General features: G+C 41.0%; 1 protein-coding gene and 1 long non-coding RNA gene across 7 annotated transcripts in view; one reads left to right on the top strand and one right to left on the bottom strand.

Moving 5' to 3' along the window:
- LOC109412957 (irregular chiasm C-roughest protein) overlaps positions 1-17,751 on the top strand; it is a 581,003-nt gene that overhangs the window by 339,342 nt on the left and 223,910 nt on the right. For all 6 annotated transcript variants that reach the window (XM_029861871.2, XM_062845619.1, XM_062845615.1 and 3 more), the window contains one exon: positions 14,251-14,280. The gene's annotated coding sequence lies outside the window, so the exon portion shown is untranslated. The remainder of the gene's footprint in view (positions 1-14,250; positions 14,281-17,751) is intronic.
- Positions 932-17,751, bottom strand: part of LOC134285220 (uncharacterized) — a 250,024-nt gene continuing 233,204 nt past the window's right edge. The window contains exon 2 of the long non-coding RNA XR_009996230.1: positions 932-1,448. This is a non-coding gene — a long non-coding RNA (uncharacterized LOC134285220). The remainder of the gene's footprint in view (positions 1,449-17,751) is intronic.

The following is a 17,751-nucleotide window of genomic DNA, read 5'->3' as shown; positions in this document are numbered from 1 at the left end:
AGGTGATGTCTGTGTGTGTGTATGTATGTATGTGTGTGTATGTGTGTGTACAAATAAACTCACATCACTTTTTGGCAGTAAACCTCAACCGATTTTAATGACCGATGGTTCATTCGACGCGGCATCTGGTCCCATTGTTTCCAATTGAAAATGGTTCAGATCGGTCCAGCCGTTCCGGAGTTATGGCCATTTAGGTGTTCCGGACCGGTACCCCTGGAAGTGGTCATACATGAAAATGCAACAAACCCATGCATGCGACACATCAAATCACGGCATTTTGGATAACCTGATGAACGGTGAGCAGGAAAATAGTCTCAGACCATATCAGAACCAGTAGTGTTCCGGAACCGGTTCCAGATGTCCCGCCGGAAGTGGCCAAATATAAAAGAGAACCAAAGCCGTGCATGCGACACATCAAACAGCGGCATTTTCGATAACCTGATGACCGGTTAGCAGGAAAACAGTATCAGACCATATAAAAACTGGTAGTGTTCCGGAACCTGTTCTGGGTGTCCCGCCGGAAGTGGCCAAATGTAAAATTGAACATAGCTCATTCATAAGACACACCAAACAGCGGCATTTTCGGTAACCTGATGAACGGTTAGCAGGAAAACAGTATCGGACCACACGCTAACCCTCAGTTACCCAGATTGGTGTCAAAGCGACCCAGACTGAGCAAAACTGCAGTTACTCTAAACTGAGTAAAGGCACCTTTACTCAAATCTGGGTTACCGATGTTGGTGGCAAAATCTGGGTAAACGATACCCAGCTCCTCCGGGGCCTTGATTTTGTTAATTTATTTTCAATTTAGATTTTAAATAAAAAGCTCTTAATTTCCATGTGCTGTTCACTTACCTGATGCTGGAAAACAGTTCCCCGGAATAATTCCACTGTTTTCCCGTCATTTATCGGCATATTTTTCGCGAAAACATTCATAGTTTTCAGCGTTCTCCTGACCGCTGCCATATTCTCAAGCTGAAAAGTGACAAAGTGCCGATTACCCAGATCTTTACCCAAATTCAACGAATCTGGGTTTTCGGGTTACCCGGATTATGACAACTGCTAACAACATGAAAATCCGGGTCGAATCGACCCAGTCGATGGGTAGTTTCAGGTTAGCGTGTAGATTGGTTTCATTTCGATCATGTTGATTTTCTTCCCAGTTCATAAAAAATCAGTATTTTATCATGCTTTCTTAGTTGATTTTCGTAATTTTTAATATTTATAAACACAGCTAGGGTAGGTAATCAAAATTTGAACCAAATTGCGGCTTTCTGAAGCAGTGCAAATTTTAAGTGATTTTTTCTCCCCCATGGAAATAATTTACTACGGCAAAATCGTATGTACATGAAAGCCACGGGTATAAGCTTTCTGTTAAATGGTAAAAAGTTTGTATTTGCACCGAATTTCATTAAAATATTTGATTTTTCATCAACAATGATTTTAATCTTAATTTGAACCATCGTAATCATAATTTGAACCAATTTTAATCTTAATTTGAACTACTGGCAGCAGCAGCTCGAGCCTCTCACAAAACAGCCAATTCCATGCTAAACAATGAAAAATCACATGAATTTGCTTATTCTCATACCTATTTTTCATTAGGCAGTGGAATCTCAACTCAGAATGTTCGAAATTCTTTAGGAATTTGGAAACTAAATTTGGATTTTTTCATCCCCCAAGAGTAAACAAAGCAACCACTAGCGCAATCTACAGGCCAACACTAGAAGCTCATCCCCGTTTACTACACTCAGCCAAATAACCTTAAGATTTTCATAAGGCCCAACTTATGAAACAGCCTTTAAATAATTCATAATGATTCGGATGAATTTCATAAGGTCACTCTATGACGTAAAATCGTCTCACAGCTTGGCTTTTATTCATGTTTAGCATCATGGTTTTCTCAAGCGTCGGTAGCCGTGTGGTTAAAACACGGGCTCGGTGATCCCGACGTTCATGGATCGAATCCAGTCTGCATAATTTTAAGATTTTTTTGTTCTTTTCATAAGTCTATCTTATGAAATTTGTCATAGCAAGCACGATCAATTTTCATAAGGTATTCTTATGTCATCCATAAGAATTAGTTATAGCAAATTTTCATAAGGTATTTCGATGAATTTCGCTAGTTTTTTTCGCTGAGTGTAGTTCAAATTTAGATTACAAATGGTTCAACTTAAGATAACATCCCCAAGTAAGAATCACTTAAATTTGATAATTTTATGACAAATAATGCGGAATATTATTCGGTTGGTCGATTCTACGATAAATAAGCTTTCATTTGACGTGTTCACATATTGCGTGTGATACAATGCACGAGCTGTACGAGTGCACCGAAAATGTGCTTTCTTTTGGGGGGAATGGGTGAAATCACAGTGATTTTTTAATTGCCTGTTTTCCATGACAAAAACGATTTTTTCAATGCTTTTAAAGTCCATGTTATCAGGTTATATTACGGAAAGCTGTTTAACATCTTTTTTGGGACAATATTTGCCTGAAAAGTACGTCGTTTTAATGAATTTTGAAATGGTTCAAATTAAGATTACAATTTGACTAGTTCAAAGTTTCTTACCCTACCATGAATACGAATCGAACCGTGCAAGAGTCATACTGATCGGTTCACCCGTTCGTGAGTTTTGTTGCCTCAAAGGGACTTCGAACTCATTTATATATATATACATTGTGGTGCATAATTGATCGGACAAACGCCGATTTTCATACAAAATGGCCAAGTTTAAGATGCTGTAACTATGGTTTGCTTTGATGGATTGAGCTCAATTTTTGACACGGAACTACAAATATGCTGAATTTTGTGTATACAAAGTATAAAATGTTTTCGTTCACAGGTCTGGGCGTGGCAATGCGTTGAAAATATTGCAAAAGTGATCGGACAGCGGTACCCCTTTGATTTACACGCGTGCCGCTGTCCGATCACTTTTGCAATTTTTTCAACGCCTTGCCACGCCCAGACCTGTGAACGAAAACATTTTATACTTTGTTTACATAAAATTCAGCATATTTCGCATATTCAGCATATCCGTGTCAAAAATTGAGCTCAATCCAACAAAGCAAACCATAGTTACAGCATCTTAAACTTGGCCATTTTGTATGAAAATCGGCGTTTGTCCGATCAATTATGCACCACAGTGTATATATAGATGATGGTAACGATTTTCGAGCTTTCGGATATGGATGGGATAGTTCATTTTTTCAAAATTGATTCATAAAGTTACACTCAACACTTACATTATTTTTATTTTAAATTCTTATCATTAAAACTCCTTTTTATTGTTTTATATACAAATCCTCTTGTAAAACTCACTTTAAGTGATGAAAATTACTAAAAAGTTGATGAATAATGAAAACTACAATAATGGGCCAATATTGGCTGTGTAACAATTATGGGTCAACTTGTTGTCTATTATGAGTTACTCAAGTTTTGTCTATTTTGTCTCTATTTTATTAATAAATGATCACTTATTCTCGTTAGATCAACTATAGTAGAATCTAAAGCTGGTCTCAAATCTCTTAACGAAGCGTGTTTTCATAATTTGAAATCAATTTTTCAAAATTGGGACCAAATCTCCATCCACCCACACCACCGATAAACGCCTAAAAGTATGCAAGGGTGCCTGTACCAATTATGGCACTACCTAAGGAAAACTATTTGTACAAAAATAACGAGAAGACCAACGAATTTCACCAATATGTTAAAAGATGTCCCAGTTATGGCTACATTTTATAACTTCGGTTCCTATTCGCACTATTTGCATGCATTTCTTATGGGATTAGCCATAACTGGTACACTATGGCGAAAAAGGGTGCAAGGAAGCCAAAATTTTAAGGAAAATTATTTATTTCTACCATAATTTGAGCAAAATGTGGACTTTAAATGAATGCAATCATCTTTTGTGAACGCGATCTGTTGTTAACATTTTTTTATTGTTGATATATATCGTTAAAGGGTGAAAATCAACTATAGCGAATAAATGGTACTATAGCCATAATTGGTACACTTACCCAATGTCTATGTACGCAGAACTCTCAATTACATATATGCTGCACAAAAAGTCACCCATAATTGTGTGTTTTTCACGCAACAATAATGAGTCACTTAAATTTTGTCTGAAATTAGCATTAATTAGCTGCAATCACATTAGTTTCCACATTAGGAACTCAAATTTTACCATTGCTCTGGTGGCGATACCATTTCGTACTTGAAAATCACTAAAGCTCACTTTAACAGAGCTTACGAAAGCAGTGCACACACTTTCCTATATTCACAATCGAAGCTTACTTTGACAGATGGTTTTGCACCGAACAAAAATTATTGAAAATGTGTATGTTATTATTGGAAATACTGTTACATGGGAAAATATTAAGAAAATTTGCTAAAAAACTATTGAAGATACCCCATTTTACTGTATATTTTTTAATACCCTTAAAGAATCTAATTGCTATAACTATTACAAGTTCAAGCTTCTATGTTGCAGGAGCTAGAGAACGTATTCTACGAGAAAGGCACTATCACCGCTAGGTGGATTAATCTGGGTTTTTTTTTGGGATCGAGAAAACGGAAACTGAAAAATGAGACAGAGATTATGGAAAAGCAAGAAGAGAAGAAGGAGAATAACACATTTGTTAAATAAGAAGGAATAAAGAAGATTTAAGAAAGAAGAATGAAGAAAGAAGATGAGAAAGTCCAACGAGGAAGAAACAGTTATCGATGCAGCATAATGTGAAGTTACCTCGCAGCAAATAGGGAACAGTGATTGAAAAAGAAGAAAGAAGCTATAAGGAAACCAAGAACGATCAACCGACACCACGAGGGTGGCCGTGCGGCCGTAGAAGTCATGTTCGTCGCTACGCCCTTATTGGTACACGTTTCGCTGGTATACGCTTTTTACGACACGAGGGTGGCCGTGTGAAGGAGGACGTCAAGTTCCTCGCCTCTTCCTTATCGGTACACGTCTCACTGATCAAAATCATACTGTCTGGACGAAACCAAAAGAGACAAGAATGAGAAGTCAACAACGGAACAACCATCGAGATAGTAAAAGCAAAAAAGTAGGAAGGGGAAAAGAATAAGAAGAAGAAAAAAGGAAAAGATGAGCAGGAGGAAGGAGAACAGAAGAAGAAGGAGGAAAGAAGTAGGAGGAGGAAAGAAGGAAGAAGATTTGGAAGGGAAGACCAAATAGCGAAGTAGAAAGAAAAAGGAAGTGTTTAAAGAAAGTTTAACGAGTACCAAAAAAGTAAATACAAAGAAAACAACGGACCCTGTATGAAGCAGAAGGAAAAAATGACTAATATGAAGAAAGAAGCATGTGAACAAGTACAGAAAAAATGGACAAATATCAAAGGAAGGAGCAATTTACAGATAAGTAATTTTAGTTTAAAGTTTATCCAAAATCGAAGGCCGCCTCAGGCGGTAAGGATTAAATAAATATACAACAACCTTCACAATTTCCTATTTCAGATCCTCCAGCAATGTCTCCACCAAAGGTTCGACAAGGAGTTTCTCAAGGTATTTTTTCAAAAAGTTCTCAAAAATTCCTCCTGGGATTCCTACAAGAATATACCTGAACTATCATTGCATTGAGGAGTACTTCCTGGTATTTCTACAAAGATTTCTTCAAAACTAACTCCAGAGACCTTTTCAGAATTTTACGATTTTCTTCTGAGATTCAAAGAGTACTGCCATCGCCATGGAGTTTTTTTTTTTAGAAATTCCTATAAATATTTTGTTGGGAATCCCACAGTGATTCCTTCGGAAATTCTTCCAAAAGTTTTGCAAAGAATTTCTTGATAAATTCCTTCACGGATTTCTGCAGAAACATCTACTAAGTTTATATTTAGAAATTGCACCTGTGGTTTTATCAGAAATATTTCCTGGAATTACTTAGGAGATATCTGCAGGAATAATTTCAGACATATTCCAGGGGTTATTTTAAGTATTCTTCCAGAAAATTAAAAAAAAAATACTGTAAGAGTACTTGGAATAATCGCTGACGGAATCGCTAACGAAATCCCTGAAGAATTGTCCATATTAGTCCCTTAAAAACTTGTGGTGATACCTTTGAGAATTCCTATACGAAACTCTTTAAAGTTTTCTCTTTTAAAATTACTGATGCAATTTATAAAATCTTTGCTGGAGGATTTCCTGCATAAATGCCTGGGAGAATACATAAAAACTCCTTTTTTGCCTTTTTCGTGCACCAAAGGCTATAAAAAACGAATTTTCGGTAAAAAGCTCGCTGAGTCAAGCCACATATACCAATCAACTCAGTTCGACACATTGAGCAAATGTCGGTATGTGTGTATGTATGCCTGTGTACAAAAAGGTCACTCACTTTTAAGGCAAGTTTACGGATTTTAACTCGAATCGAACCACCACATTGTTTGCTATTAAAAACTCGAGGCGTTCTTGAGTAATGGTCATTTCAGTGGTCCGGACCAGCACCGGTGGAACTGCCCATATAGAAAAAACTTAAACCAAACCCCGTCATGCGACACATCAAATTGCGCCGATTTTTGTTTCTACTAGCATGATTGAAAAATTATTTGCGAAGTTCATCAATTGAGACTAGAAAATCCATGACACCAGTCCAAAATTTAAGATGGCGGCCCAAAACCCAAAACAGCGACTCATAACACAATATGGTGGCTATGTCAACTCAACTAACAATTGCAAGTCACAAATAAGCAAGCTTGCTGAATTGTTGCTTGATAATGGAAATGATAGCTGAACAAAAATTTTGCTCTACACATTTCTAATTAGATGATTTTTTCCATTGAGAAAGTAGTCAATGTTCAACTTTCCTTATCGGTATTGACAATGATAAAGTAAAACACTTTTCAAAAGTTTAACAAGAAATTTATTCGACAAGCATTGATTCCTTTACAAAAAAAAAATCAACAAAACATTTGTCTGCATCTTATTAAGCTGATGTATCGATAAGCATATGTACCTGTACAATGTGCTTTTCACTTGTCGTATAAACGCCTGCAACCCGTCATAGTTTGACTCGGAACTTTATTCGGATAATGGGATAAATCATGGCTAAAACTTTTTAGATAACCAAGTTATTAAAGAACTTATAACACATCACATAAAATAGAATAGAATTATGTAGCTCAGCATTGAGTGCCAAGAGATGTAATCAACATAAAAATGAGGCATTTATTTATAATTATTAGTCTGTAACAAGATATCTTGTACCTTGATAATTATATTTTTTTTATCTTCCGCAGCAGTTTGATTGCACGAGACGCTTGGATCGATGCATTTGACACTTTAGTGCTGTCGTGTTTACTGACTATTTTTCCCACAGTCACCTAGATAATCAAACAGCATTAAGAAGTCGACACATTCCAAGTATCCCTAAACATCCTTAAATGCACTATTTGTTGAACATAATATCAAGATTCCACGACAAAAACACAAATAAAAAAATTGCTTCACGAATCTTCGACTGAGTATGATTAGATTAACTGAACAGATGTTGTTAATGCACCACATCCAAGACCATACCGCACCACATATTGCCATACATGTATAAAGATCGATATTTAATAATAAAAATAAGAACATATTCATTTCGCAATTAGTACGTCTGGAAACATGTTTCTTCAATATCTTCAATAAGGACCAACACTTTTTGGCCACATTCGATACAAGTTCTCTCACCGTGCATTAAAAAAACTGACAGCGAAATCAGAATGGAAAACACGTGTTTTGGGCTGAACAGCTGTTGAACTACAAGGCGTTGTTCAGTTGATTACCACGTGCTATGCTAATTCACCATTGCTGAACACAAGTTCAGGAGTGATCATTATTGAGTCATGAGAAGATTATGTTTTGCATTGGGTGCTGCATCTCACCATCTCTAGGATGGCGCAGATAGGAAGGCATGCAGCTGGCAATCGACAGGTCTCGAGTTCTAAACCTAATTAAGGTAATTTAATATGTAATTCTTATTTCATAACATGATAGCGAATAATTACTACTCTCGTGAGAGTTCAACTTCTTCTTCTTCTTTATGGCTCGACGTCCCCACTGGGACTTGGCCTGCCTCGCTTCAACTTAGTGTTCTTTGAGCACTTCCACAGTTATTAATTGAAGGGCTTTCTTTGCCTGCCATCGCATGAATTTGTATATTGTGAGGCAAGTACAATGATACACTATGCCTAGGGAGTCAAGAAAATTTCCCCGACCGGAACGGGAATCGAACCCTCCGTCTCCAGATTGGCGATCCATAGGCTTAACCACTAGGCTAACTGGAGGCCCTGAGAGTTTAACATTTTTGTATTTTATTTATTTTCATTTTTGCCAAAGCTTGATAAAAGCTTTACTCTATATTTGTAAAACGCTCTTAACAACAAAAAATTAAGTTGGTCCACAACATGATGCTTTATAACTTCTACAAATTTGTGTGAACAAAACCCAAACATTGGTTGTAGGCGAAAATAATTCAAATTTTATTCAACATTATGCTGAATTATTTCGTCATAATGGTGCCTGTTGAATGAGTGACTGTTAGTTGGGAAGGAGGTTTAGGCTTTAAAATCATGCAATATGGGTGGGTATATTTGGTATGGGGAAGATTTGCAGAGTCCATGCATAGTGACTGGAAAATCCAAGATGGCGGTTTCTGGACGAATCCCTGGAGGGATTCTGGACGAATCCCTGGAGGGATTCTGGACGAATCCCTGGAGGGATTCTGGACGAATCCCTGGAGGGATTCTGGACGAATCCCTGGAGGGATTCTGGACGAATCCCTGGAGGGATTCTGGACGAATCCCTGGAGGGATTCTGGACGAATCCCTGGAGGGATTCTGGACGAATCCCTGGAGGGATTCTGGACGAATCCCTGGAGGGATTCTGGACGAATCCCTGGAGGGATTCTGGACGAATCCCTGGAGGGATTCTGGACGAATCCCTGGAGGGATTCTGGACGAATCCCTGGAGGGATTCTGGACGAATCCCTGGAGGGATTCTGGACGAATCCCTGGAGGGATTCTGGACGAATCCCTGGAGGGATTCTGGACGAATCCCTGGAGGGATTCTGGACGAATCCCTGGAGGGATTCTGGACGAATCCCTGGAGGGATTCTGGACGAATCCCTGGAGGGATTCTGGACGAATCCCTGGAGGGATTCTGGACGAATCCCTGGAGGGATTCTGGACGAATCCCTGGAGGGATTCTAGACGAATCCCTGGAGGGATTCTGGACGAATCCCTGGAGGGATTCTGGACGAATCCCTGGAGGGATTCTGGACGAATCCCTGGAGGGATTCTGGACGAATCCCTGTAGGGATTCTGGACGAATCCCTGGAGGGATTCTGGACGAATCCCTGGAGGGATTCTGGACGAATCCCTGGAGGGATTCTGGACGAATCCCTGGAGGGATTCTGGACGAATCCCTGGAGGGATTCTGGACGAATCCCTGGAGGGATTCTGGACGAATCCCTGGAGGGATTCTGGACGAATCCCTGGAGGGATTCTGGACGAATCCCTGGAGGGATTCTGGACGAATCCCTGGAGGGATTCTGGACGAATCCCTGGAGGGATTCTGGACGAATCCCTGGAGGGATTCTGGACGAATCCCTGGTGGGATCTAGGGAGGGATTCTGGACGAATCCCTGGTGGGATCTAGGGAGGGATTCTGGACGAATCCCTGGAGGGATTCTGGACGAATCCCTGGAGGGATTCTGGACGAATCCCTGGAGGGATTCTGGACGAATCCCTGGAGGGATTCTGGACGAATCCCTGGAGGGATTCTGGACGAATCCCTGGAGGGATTCTGGACGAATCCCTGGAGGGATTCTGGACGAATCCCTGGAGGGATTCTGGACGAATCCCTGGAGGGATTCTGGACGAATCCCTGGAGGGATTCTGGACGAATCCCTGGAGGGATTCTGGACGAATCCCTGGAGGGATTCTGGACGAATCCCTGGAGGGATTCTGGACGAATCCCTGGAGGGATTCTGGACGAATCCCTGGAGGGATTCTGGACGAATCCCTGGAGGGATTCTGGACGAATCCCTGGAGGGATTCTGGACGAATCCCTGGAGGGATTCTGGACGAATCCCTGGAGGGATTCTGGACGAATCCCTGGAGGGATTCTGGACGAATCCCTGGAGGGATTCTGGACGAATCCCTGGAGGGATTCTGGACGAATCCCTGGAGGGATTCTGGACGAATCCCTGGAGGGATTCTGGACGAATCCCTGGAGGGATTCTGGACGAATCCCTGGAGGGATTCTGGACGAATCCCTGGAGGGATTCTGGACGAATCCCTGGAGGGATTCTGGACGAATCCCTGGAGGGATTCTGGACGAATCCCTGGAGGGATTCTGGACGAATCCCTGGAGGGATTCTGGACGAATCCCTGGAGGGATTCTGGACGAATCCCTGGAGGGATTCTGGACGAATCCCTGGAGGGATTCTGGACGAATCCCTGGAGGGATTCTGGACGAATCCCTGGAGGGATTCTGGACGAATCCCTGGAGGGATTCTGGACGAATCCCTGGAGGGATTCTGGACAAATCCCTGGAGGGATTCTGGACGAATCCCTGGAGGGATTCTGGACGAATCCCTGGAGGGATTCTGGACGAATCCCTGGAGGGATTCTGGACGAATCCCTGGAGGGATTCTGGACAAATCCCTGGAGGGATTTTGGACGAATCCCTGGAGGGATTCTGGACGAATCCCTGGAGGGATTCTGGACGAATCCCTGGAGGGATTCTGGACAAATCCCTGGAGGGATTCTGGACGAATCCCTGGAGGGATTCTGGACGAATCCCTGGAGGGATTCTGGACGAATTCCTGGAGGAATTCTGGACGAATCCCTGGAGGGATTCTGGACGAATCCCTGAAGGGATTCTGGACGAATCCCTGAAGGGATTCTGGACGAATCCCTGAAGGGATTCTGGACGAATCCCTGGAGGGATTCTGAGCGAAACCACTGAGATATTCTGAACAAATTTTTTGAAGGGATTCTGGACGAATATCTGCAGAGATTCTGAACGAAAATCTGCAGGGATCCTTGGTAAATTCCTGGAGCGATTCTAAGCGAAACCCAGAAGAGATTCTGGACGAATCCCTGAAGGAACTCTGGGTGAATCTCTGGAAGAATTCTGGACAAGTATCAGGAGGGATTCATCGATGACTCTCCATTGCAATTCTTTTATACGACTAGTTTGCAGGGTGTATTCCATACTTTCCGGAATACCATAGTGCACAGTTTAGCTTAGAGTCCTTCCCTGGTATAAGCAGTGTTGGTAAAAACTCAAATGCTCAAATCTCATGGTTGAGTTGTATCACGCGCGATTCTTGACTCGCTAAACTCATCGCCGGAAAAATCATGCATGAGTTGACTCGTGATTTCACTCATTGCTTTATTTCTTGGTGTTCTTATTATTTACATCGAAGTTTTTAGGATTATATGATAGAACTAAAGCAAATCTAGCGTACAATAACATTGAATGCCGTTTAAATTGATTTGGGTTCGTTTTACAAGCGAACGAGATTTCGGCGCTTGACTCGTGAGAGCGAGATTTTGCATGAAAATCTCGCGCGTGAGAAAATGATTCAGAATCGCGCGCGAGTTTGCTCACGCAGGAGCGGTTCATGAGTGAGCTTTGAGTGTGATTTTACCAACACTGGGTATAAGGACGTCGATAAGTCACCTTCTAGAAGGAAAAAAGACGCTGTTTCAAGCCAGAGAACAGACGCTCAGGCGTGCAGGCAGAAGCAATCCCCCTTTTATGCCAGTCAACGATTAAAATTTGCAAGAAGGTTGATTTCTCGATCTTCTTTGATGTAGTTCACAGCCCGGCCAAAACCTGAGTTACTGGGCAGAGGCTCAATGATCTCAATGGGATCTGGAAAACGCAAAGTACCTAGCCTTCAACGTGCCTTGTAGTTTTTATTTTCCATATTTGAACAAAAAAAAATGGATTTCTTAGAACACTCAGAACAGTGAAATCAATACTCATGTAGAACGTTCAGTAACTCAAAACTTAATACGGTTTGAAACTGTCGTAATTCCAATTACAATTCTGGCTTTCGTGTGTAACTTTCTACCTGCATCGCATACATCAAAAACAGAAAACCGGATCTTTTAAAGAATGTGTAAAGAACCTCGGAGCCTATAAAACAGCGACTTTTTATAATTTAGTCCCTGGTCTTTCGTCTTTGCGCTACTGTAAGCCAGACTGAACATGAAGATCCAATGTGAAGGCTTTGAAAGCTCCTAAATGTAGTCTTTCCCCTCCCCCTTGGTTCATCCTCATCATCAACCATTTGATGGGCCACATACATGGAGCAGACGCGACTAACATGAACGTAACCCGGCGTATATGCTGCGGCGAAAACAGTCAGTTTTTGTGCTTCCACACGTGTTCGTGGAAATCGGTAGTAAAAAATCACTTGTCGGAAAATCATGAGCACTAATTTTACAGGCTATACTGGGGCGCACATCAACCATCAGCGTACACACATCTGCTGCTGATCCACCTTCTTTCACATTCTTGGGTGTATTATGCCTAAAAGTTGTGAATAACATGCATTTGAGTTCTGTAGGGTGCATATAAATGGAGGGAAACCATTTTTATTTTAGAAAACGATATTCTTCGTGTAACTAAACACTAAGTATCAAGCTGATGACTGTTAAGTATTTATTGTAATATTGTTTTTATTTCATAAGATCCTAGAAAAAGGCTTCGACAGAAAAAAAAAAACAGAACATGGTTTTCCGGCGAAACTAGTTAGTCTGACGCTTGTCTTTTACGTTTGTTGTCTTCAATTGATTAAATCAGGCTGATTCACTTTCAAAGTCTGTGATTATTGCTCTCAAAGGAGTGATTAGGAGAGCACAATGCTCCTCGGATGTGTGGACGATATTGGGTGAAGCTACTCTGCAGGTTAGGTTTGAGCGTGTATCTACTAAACTGTCGCTGCTATTTATACTGTATTGTACTCTATGCTCCTTTTTTTATTGAGATAAAACGTTTTTCTTAACAATACACACGAGATTCTCCGAGCTGAGGAACCCTAGCATCATTTTTCTTCCTTTGTCCGTCTGCATGCCGGTATGTATTCCACCTGTATTTTGATGAAGGAAAAATCGTAGGTATCGTGCAGCCTGGATTCGTGTGTGAGCTTGCGTGTGGTGCTCCGCTTGGAGCAGCGATTCAAAACAAAAATCGATCCACATTTCAATGTCATAACATACTCGCTACTATACACATACGTCACGCCCGGGAAATGAATGAAATGCCCGGAGAGTGTGGTATAGCTACGTACCTCCATATCTAGGTTGTAGCTGGAATGGTACGTGAGCTTCTCCGAGGCAGGTGTTTATGTTCCATACCATGTCAATCACCCAGCGGGCACGTGAATGGATCGAAGGAGCAAGGAGCGCAGCAGAGGTTAAAACCATAAACCTCAGGTATGTTGGCGTGGACGGATTGTTGTTGAAAGCACTGGAGCAATGACATTATGTTTATATACCTATGAGAACGTAGCTTGCAGACGATAGTTGTACACTTGGAGAGGAGAACACATGAATGCGCGCGGTGTGGTACGAAGAGCTGTTTAGAATTGCATGAACACGCGAATCTAGACGTGCTAAAAAGAGACCGAAAGACAGTCAGTAGTTTAGCTGAAAGGTGAAAACTGTTGGCTGACTGCATGTGTTTAAGCGGCGAAGTTTCTGCATACGAACATACATATACCTAATTCGATTGGTCTGGAGTTTATAGCGTGTCGTTGCCCTATTTGTGAAACTAGATGAACTGCAAAGGATAATTGACATGAAATAAGCAATGCAAAGGGAAATTAGGTCGATGCTGATGCTATTAAATGTCAGCAAAGTCATCTACATATGTTGTATGCATGTAAATGCATCATCTTCCTAGGATATTGATCTTTTTCTGATAACTTCTATTAAAATCAACAAAACATCACAGAAAGAATCGAAATTAAAAACGTGGGCATTATACATATTTGTAGAAACGAGTGTTGGCCACCTCACCCAACAGAGCAGGAATAATGATTCTCTTTTTTTTTGTTGACGCGGAAAATCTTCGACCCATACTAATTTTAAATGTTTTTCATAGACAGACGTCTTTCGTGGTAAGATAAGGGTGTAGGGATCCGGTTCTTGGATGACCAAAATGTCTACATGGTTTATGAACGGCCCCAAGGTTGAACATATTTATTAAAGTGTACTTTTCTTTCTCATTTCCAGGTGTTTCAATGAGCCGGTACACATGAATATGTGAGTATTTCGTGAATGCATGTACATAGGGAAGTGGAATCATCTCGGCAGGGGTCCTATTTTGGGCACTTTTCTGCGATAACTCAGCCAATTCTGAAAAAAATTTTTGGAACGCGATGAGATACGTATAGTATCTAGCCGTGTTCAAAATTTCAAGTCAATTGGTTTGGAATTTTCTGAGTTATAGCGAAGAGTGCCCGAAATACCGGCCGCTGCCCAAGTGGTTCGCTACCCTATATATTTTGTTCACTTAGCATTAACGACAACAGATAATCAACTTTATCACAACACAATACTCAGTATGCAGCTGCTACTCTCCATTCTCGGTGACGCCAATAATGCTCAACAGATCTCGTTCCATCAATCTTGCCCGCTTTGCTCTATGATTTCTTATGCCATGAGGATCTGTGGCGTGGCGAACAACAACTTTGCAGGGTTGTTGTTCGGCATTATTGCTACATGCCCTACCCACCGTATGCTTCCGGCTATGGCCAGCTTTTGGAAAATAGATTCGCAATTGGTACATCCTTCGCTGCTTCACACCGTTCTCCTGAACGCCATGGTCGTCCGCAGAACTCATCACCCTGTGCGACCTTTGCTGCTTTGCGTTTTAAATAGGCGAATAGTTCTGCCACCGTGACAAGTTTTCTGGGTACATATAATACATATGTTCGCAACCGACCGGGATAACTTGTTGTATTACGCCTGCCAGGACAATGTTGAAGAGTTGGCATAAGAGTCCGTAAACGTTTTGCAATCCCTAGGGGGATGAAAATAAACTAATTATTTCTCTCTAAATCCTTGGGCAGTTTTCCATACGTCCATCGCTGCTTACTGTCGCATGGCTGTCGGTGAATTCGGCATGATAACTTCTTTTGAACGCATTTGTTTAAGGTGGTAGACGACGGAATAAGATCTAGGATAGCACTTTGTAGACTTACTTTACTTTTAGTCCTAAGCACCCATGGTGGTGAAGAGGGCCGAATAAAAAGATTTCCATCCTGGGCGATTGCCAGCGATTTCCTTGACCTGTGGCCAGGTCAAATTTCTGTCGACTTCCTTTATTTCGTTGTTGAGGCTGCGCCGCCATGAGCATGTGTTAAGTTAAGGTCTACTTCGGCTGCGATGCCCTGCTGGATTCCAATCTAAAGCTTGTTTTCAGATTTCGTTCCCGTCCCTGCGTAGAGTGTGAACGACCCACCTCCACTTTCTCTCCCGAATTTCTGTCGGTATCGGCTTTTGATGACATCGACGATGGAGCTCCACGTTGAAGATCCAATTGTGAGGCCACTCGCAAAAGCGGGCCTCGCCTTCTTGATCCGTGCACCTATGTCGATCTTGGTGTCACCATCGGCAGCCATTTGACTACCAAGGTATTGGAAGCTTTCAACAAAGCTGGAAGGGTTGACCGTGTTTAAATCTAACGATGGTGGTCTTGATGGTGAGACCTGCCTCCCAGGAGCGATCCCAGATGCCCTGTATCATGAGCGTGACAATATGTTACGGGGATTTTCGGTTTCCAGTCTTCGCGTAATCATAAACGGATTTATGCTCTTCACCTGACGTTTCGTCTACATGTATTGAGCCTTTTTCGAAGGATCTACAAATGTACAAATTAGTACAATATTTAATAACATAAATTACAAAATCTTACAGATAATCACTCCGTTCAATCGTAAGTTAAAATGTGTTGAACATAGTCGCACGTCATCCATTCACTATAATGAGATACAAGATTTTATTCGGATACCAGTTTGTGGAGGGGGTATTTCGACACTCACGTGATTAAGTTCGATCGTTGGCGCACTTTCCAAATCTACCGGATCACTTATATTGGATTTGGTTTTACCATAGATTTAACTCTAAGATATCAAGGTCAGGAACAAATTCAGTTCGATTTGTGACGCCATTCGCTCCCCCAGCACATTCGCCGGCTCTGAATTTCGCCTGAAGCGGCGCCTTCAAATGTTAATTCGCTCTTTTTTTTACCTTCTCATTAAAGCAAACTATTAATCTAGCAATCTCGTAAGCAAGACAACGAAATAATTCTTGTTTGTTTATTTTCATTCACACGTTCACGTTCAAACCCAATCTAAAGGAAGTTAATTCGGTTTCGGATGTAACGAGCATTTCCTGGCAGATTTTCCAGAAGGAATTTCGAATGAATATTCCGGAAACTAGATCACTAAAGAGCGAACGGCCATATTCATATTACTACATTACACGGCGAACGAATTCATATTACTTTCTTTGTACATATGTCATTAGAAAATAATCAATCATTTTGCTTACAAAATTTACTTATCAATATCAAATGATAAAGTAAAATACCGCTTCACAGATGATTTGCTAGCTCGATGGGTTCCGGGTTGGTCGTAGAAACGGTGCCAGGTGATGACATATACTGTCCAGTGTCTACCCAACACTTTTGGTAGTGATCGGATCCACAGATTGGTTCATAAAAGGGGAATGGGGCTGACATCCGGAAAGACTATTCGAAGAGCGGTGGAAAAGGTGGCAGCAGAAAAACAATAAAAATCAATTATTATTTAAATTGAGACCGAAAGAATAACAAAAATGCTTCATTATTTTCTTTTTATTCGGCCTTTTGACCGAACTCGGTTGAGTGGGCTTCCTGACCCTCGTAGTTAAAATCAACCGTCAACGTATGGTCTTCCTAATTTGGCAAAGAAAAAGCATCCACTTCCGCCTTTTCCGGTTGAAGTATCCCACTGTCATCGGTTTGGTGATCACATCCACCGTATGCGAATCTTCAAAACTAACCATGGGCGGTGGTGACGTGCTCGACCAGCAGTGCTTCTGAGGTCATCTCCTGATACTCGTTTTCCGCCGCTGTTCCCGAAGGGAAACCAAATTTCAGTAGCAGCTTACGATTTTTGTAGCAACGCTCAAACTATAATATTATTTATTTTTCATTAATATAAACTATTTTCAAAAACCTAACTAGGGTAATTGATCCGATCATGGAGGAGTTAAGCGCTGGGTTCATGTTTAAACCACAATTGTATCGCCCCAAGCAAACTTTTTACATGGATTGAATTGAAAATAATAAAATCCATCCTTAATCTACGGGAAAATAACGAAATATTGCCACTTTGATGTTGTTATGAGCATTTTATTCGTTTTTATCTGAAAGATCATTGTGTTCCTAATGTTGCGGTATGTGTTCCTAATGTTGCGGTATTTTGTTCCTATTGTTGCGGTATCCCATTGAAATCATATGGGATACCGCAACATTAGGAACACTACCGCAACAATAGGAACACAGCAGCAAACACATTTATGAAAATATTTTTTTAAAATAGGTTTTTGGGCAAATCTTAAGCAAACAAATGGTGCAATCTCGTAATTTAAGCACCATACATCTATTAAAAATACCTTTTGGTAACATTTCAGTCGAAAAAGTGCTCAATTGCCATTACCGCAACAATAGGTACTACCGCAACGATG

The sequence above is a fragment of the Aedes albopictus genome, chromosome 1 (genome assembly GCF_035046485.1).
Source record: "Aedes albopictus strain Foshan chromosome 1, AalbF5, whole genome shotgun sequence".
In the NCBI taxonomy this organism is placed as follows: Eukaryota; Metazoa; Arthropoda; class Insecta; order Diptera; family Culicidae; genus Aedes; species Aedes albopictus.
This window is presented reverse-complemented; position numbering and strand designations above follow the sequence as displayed.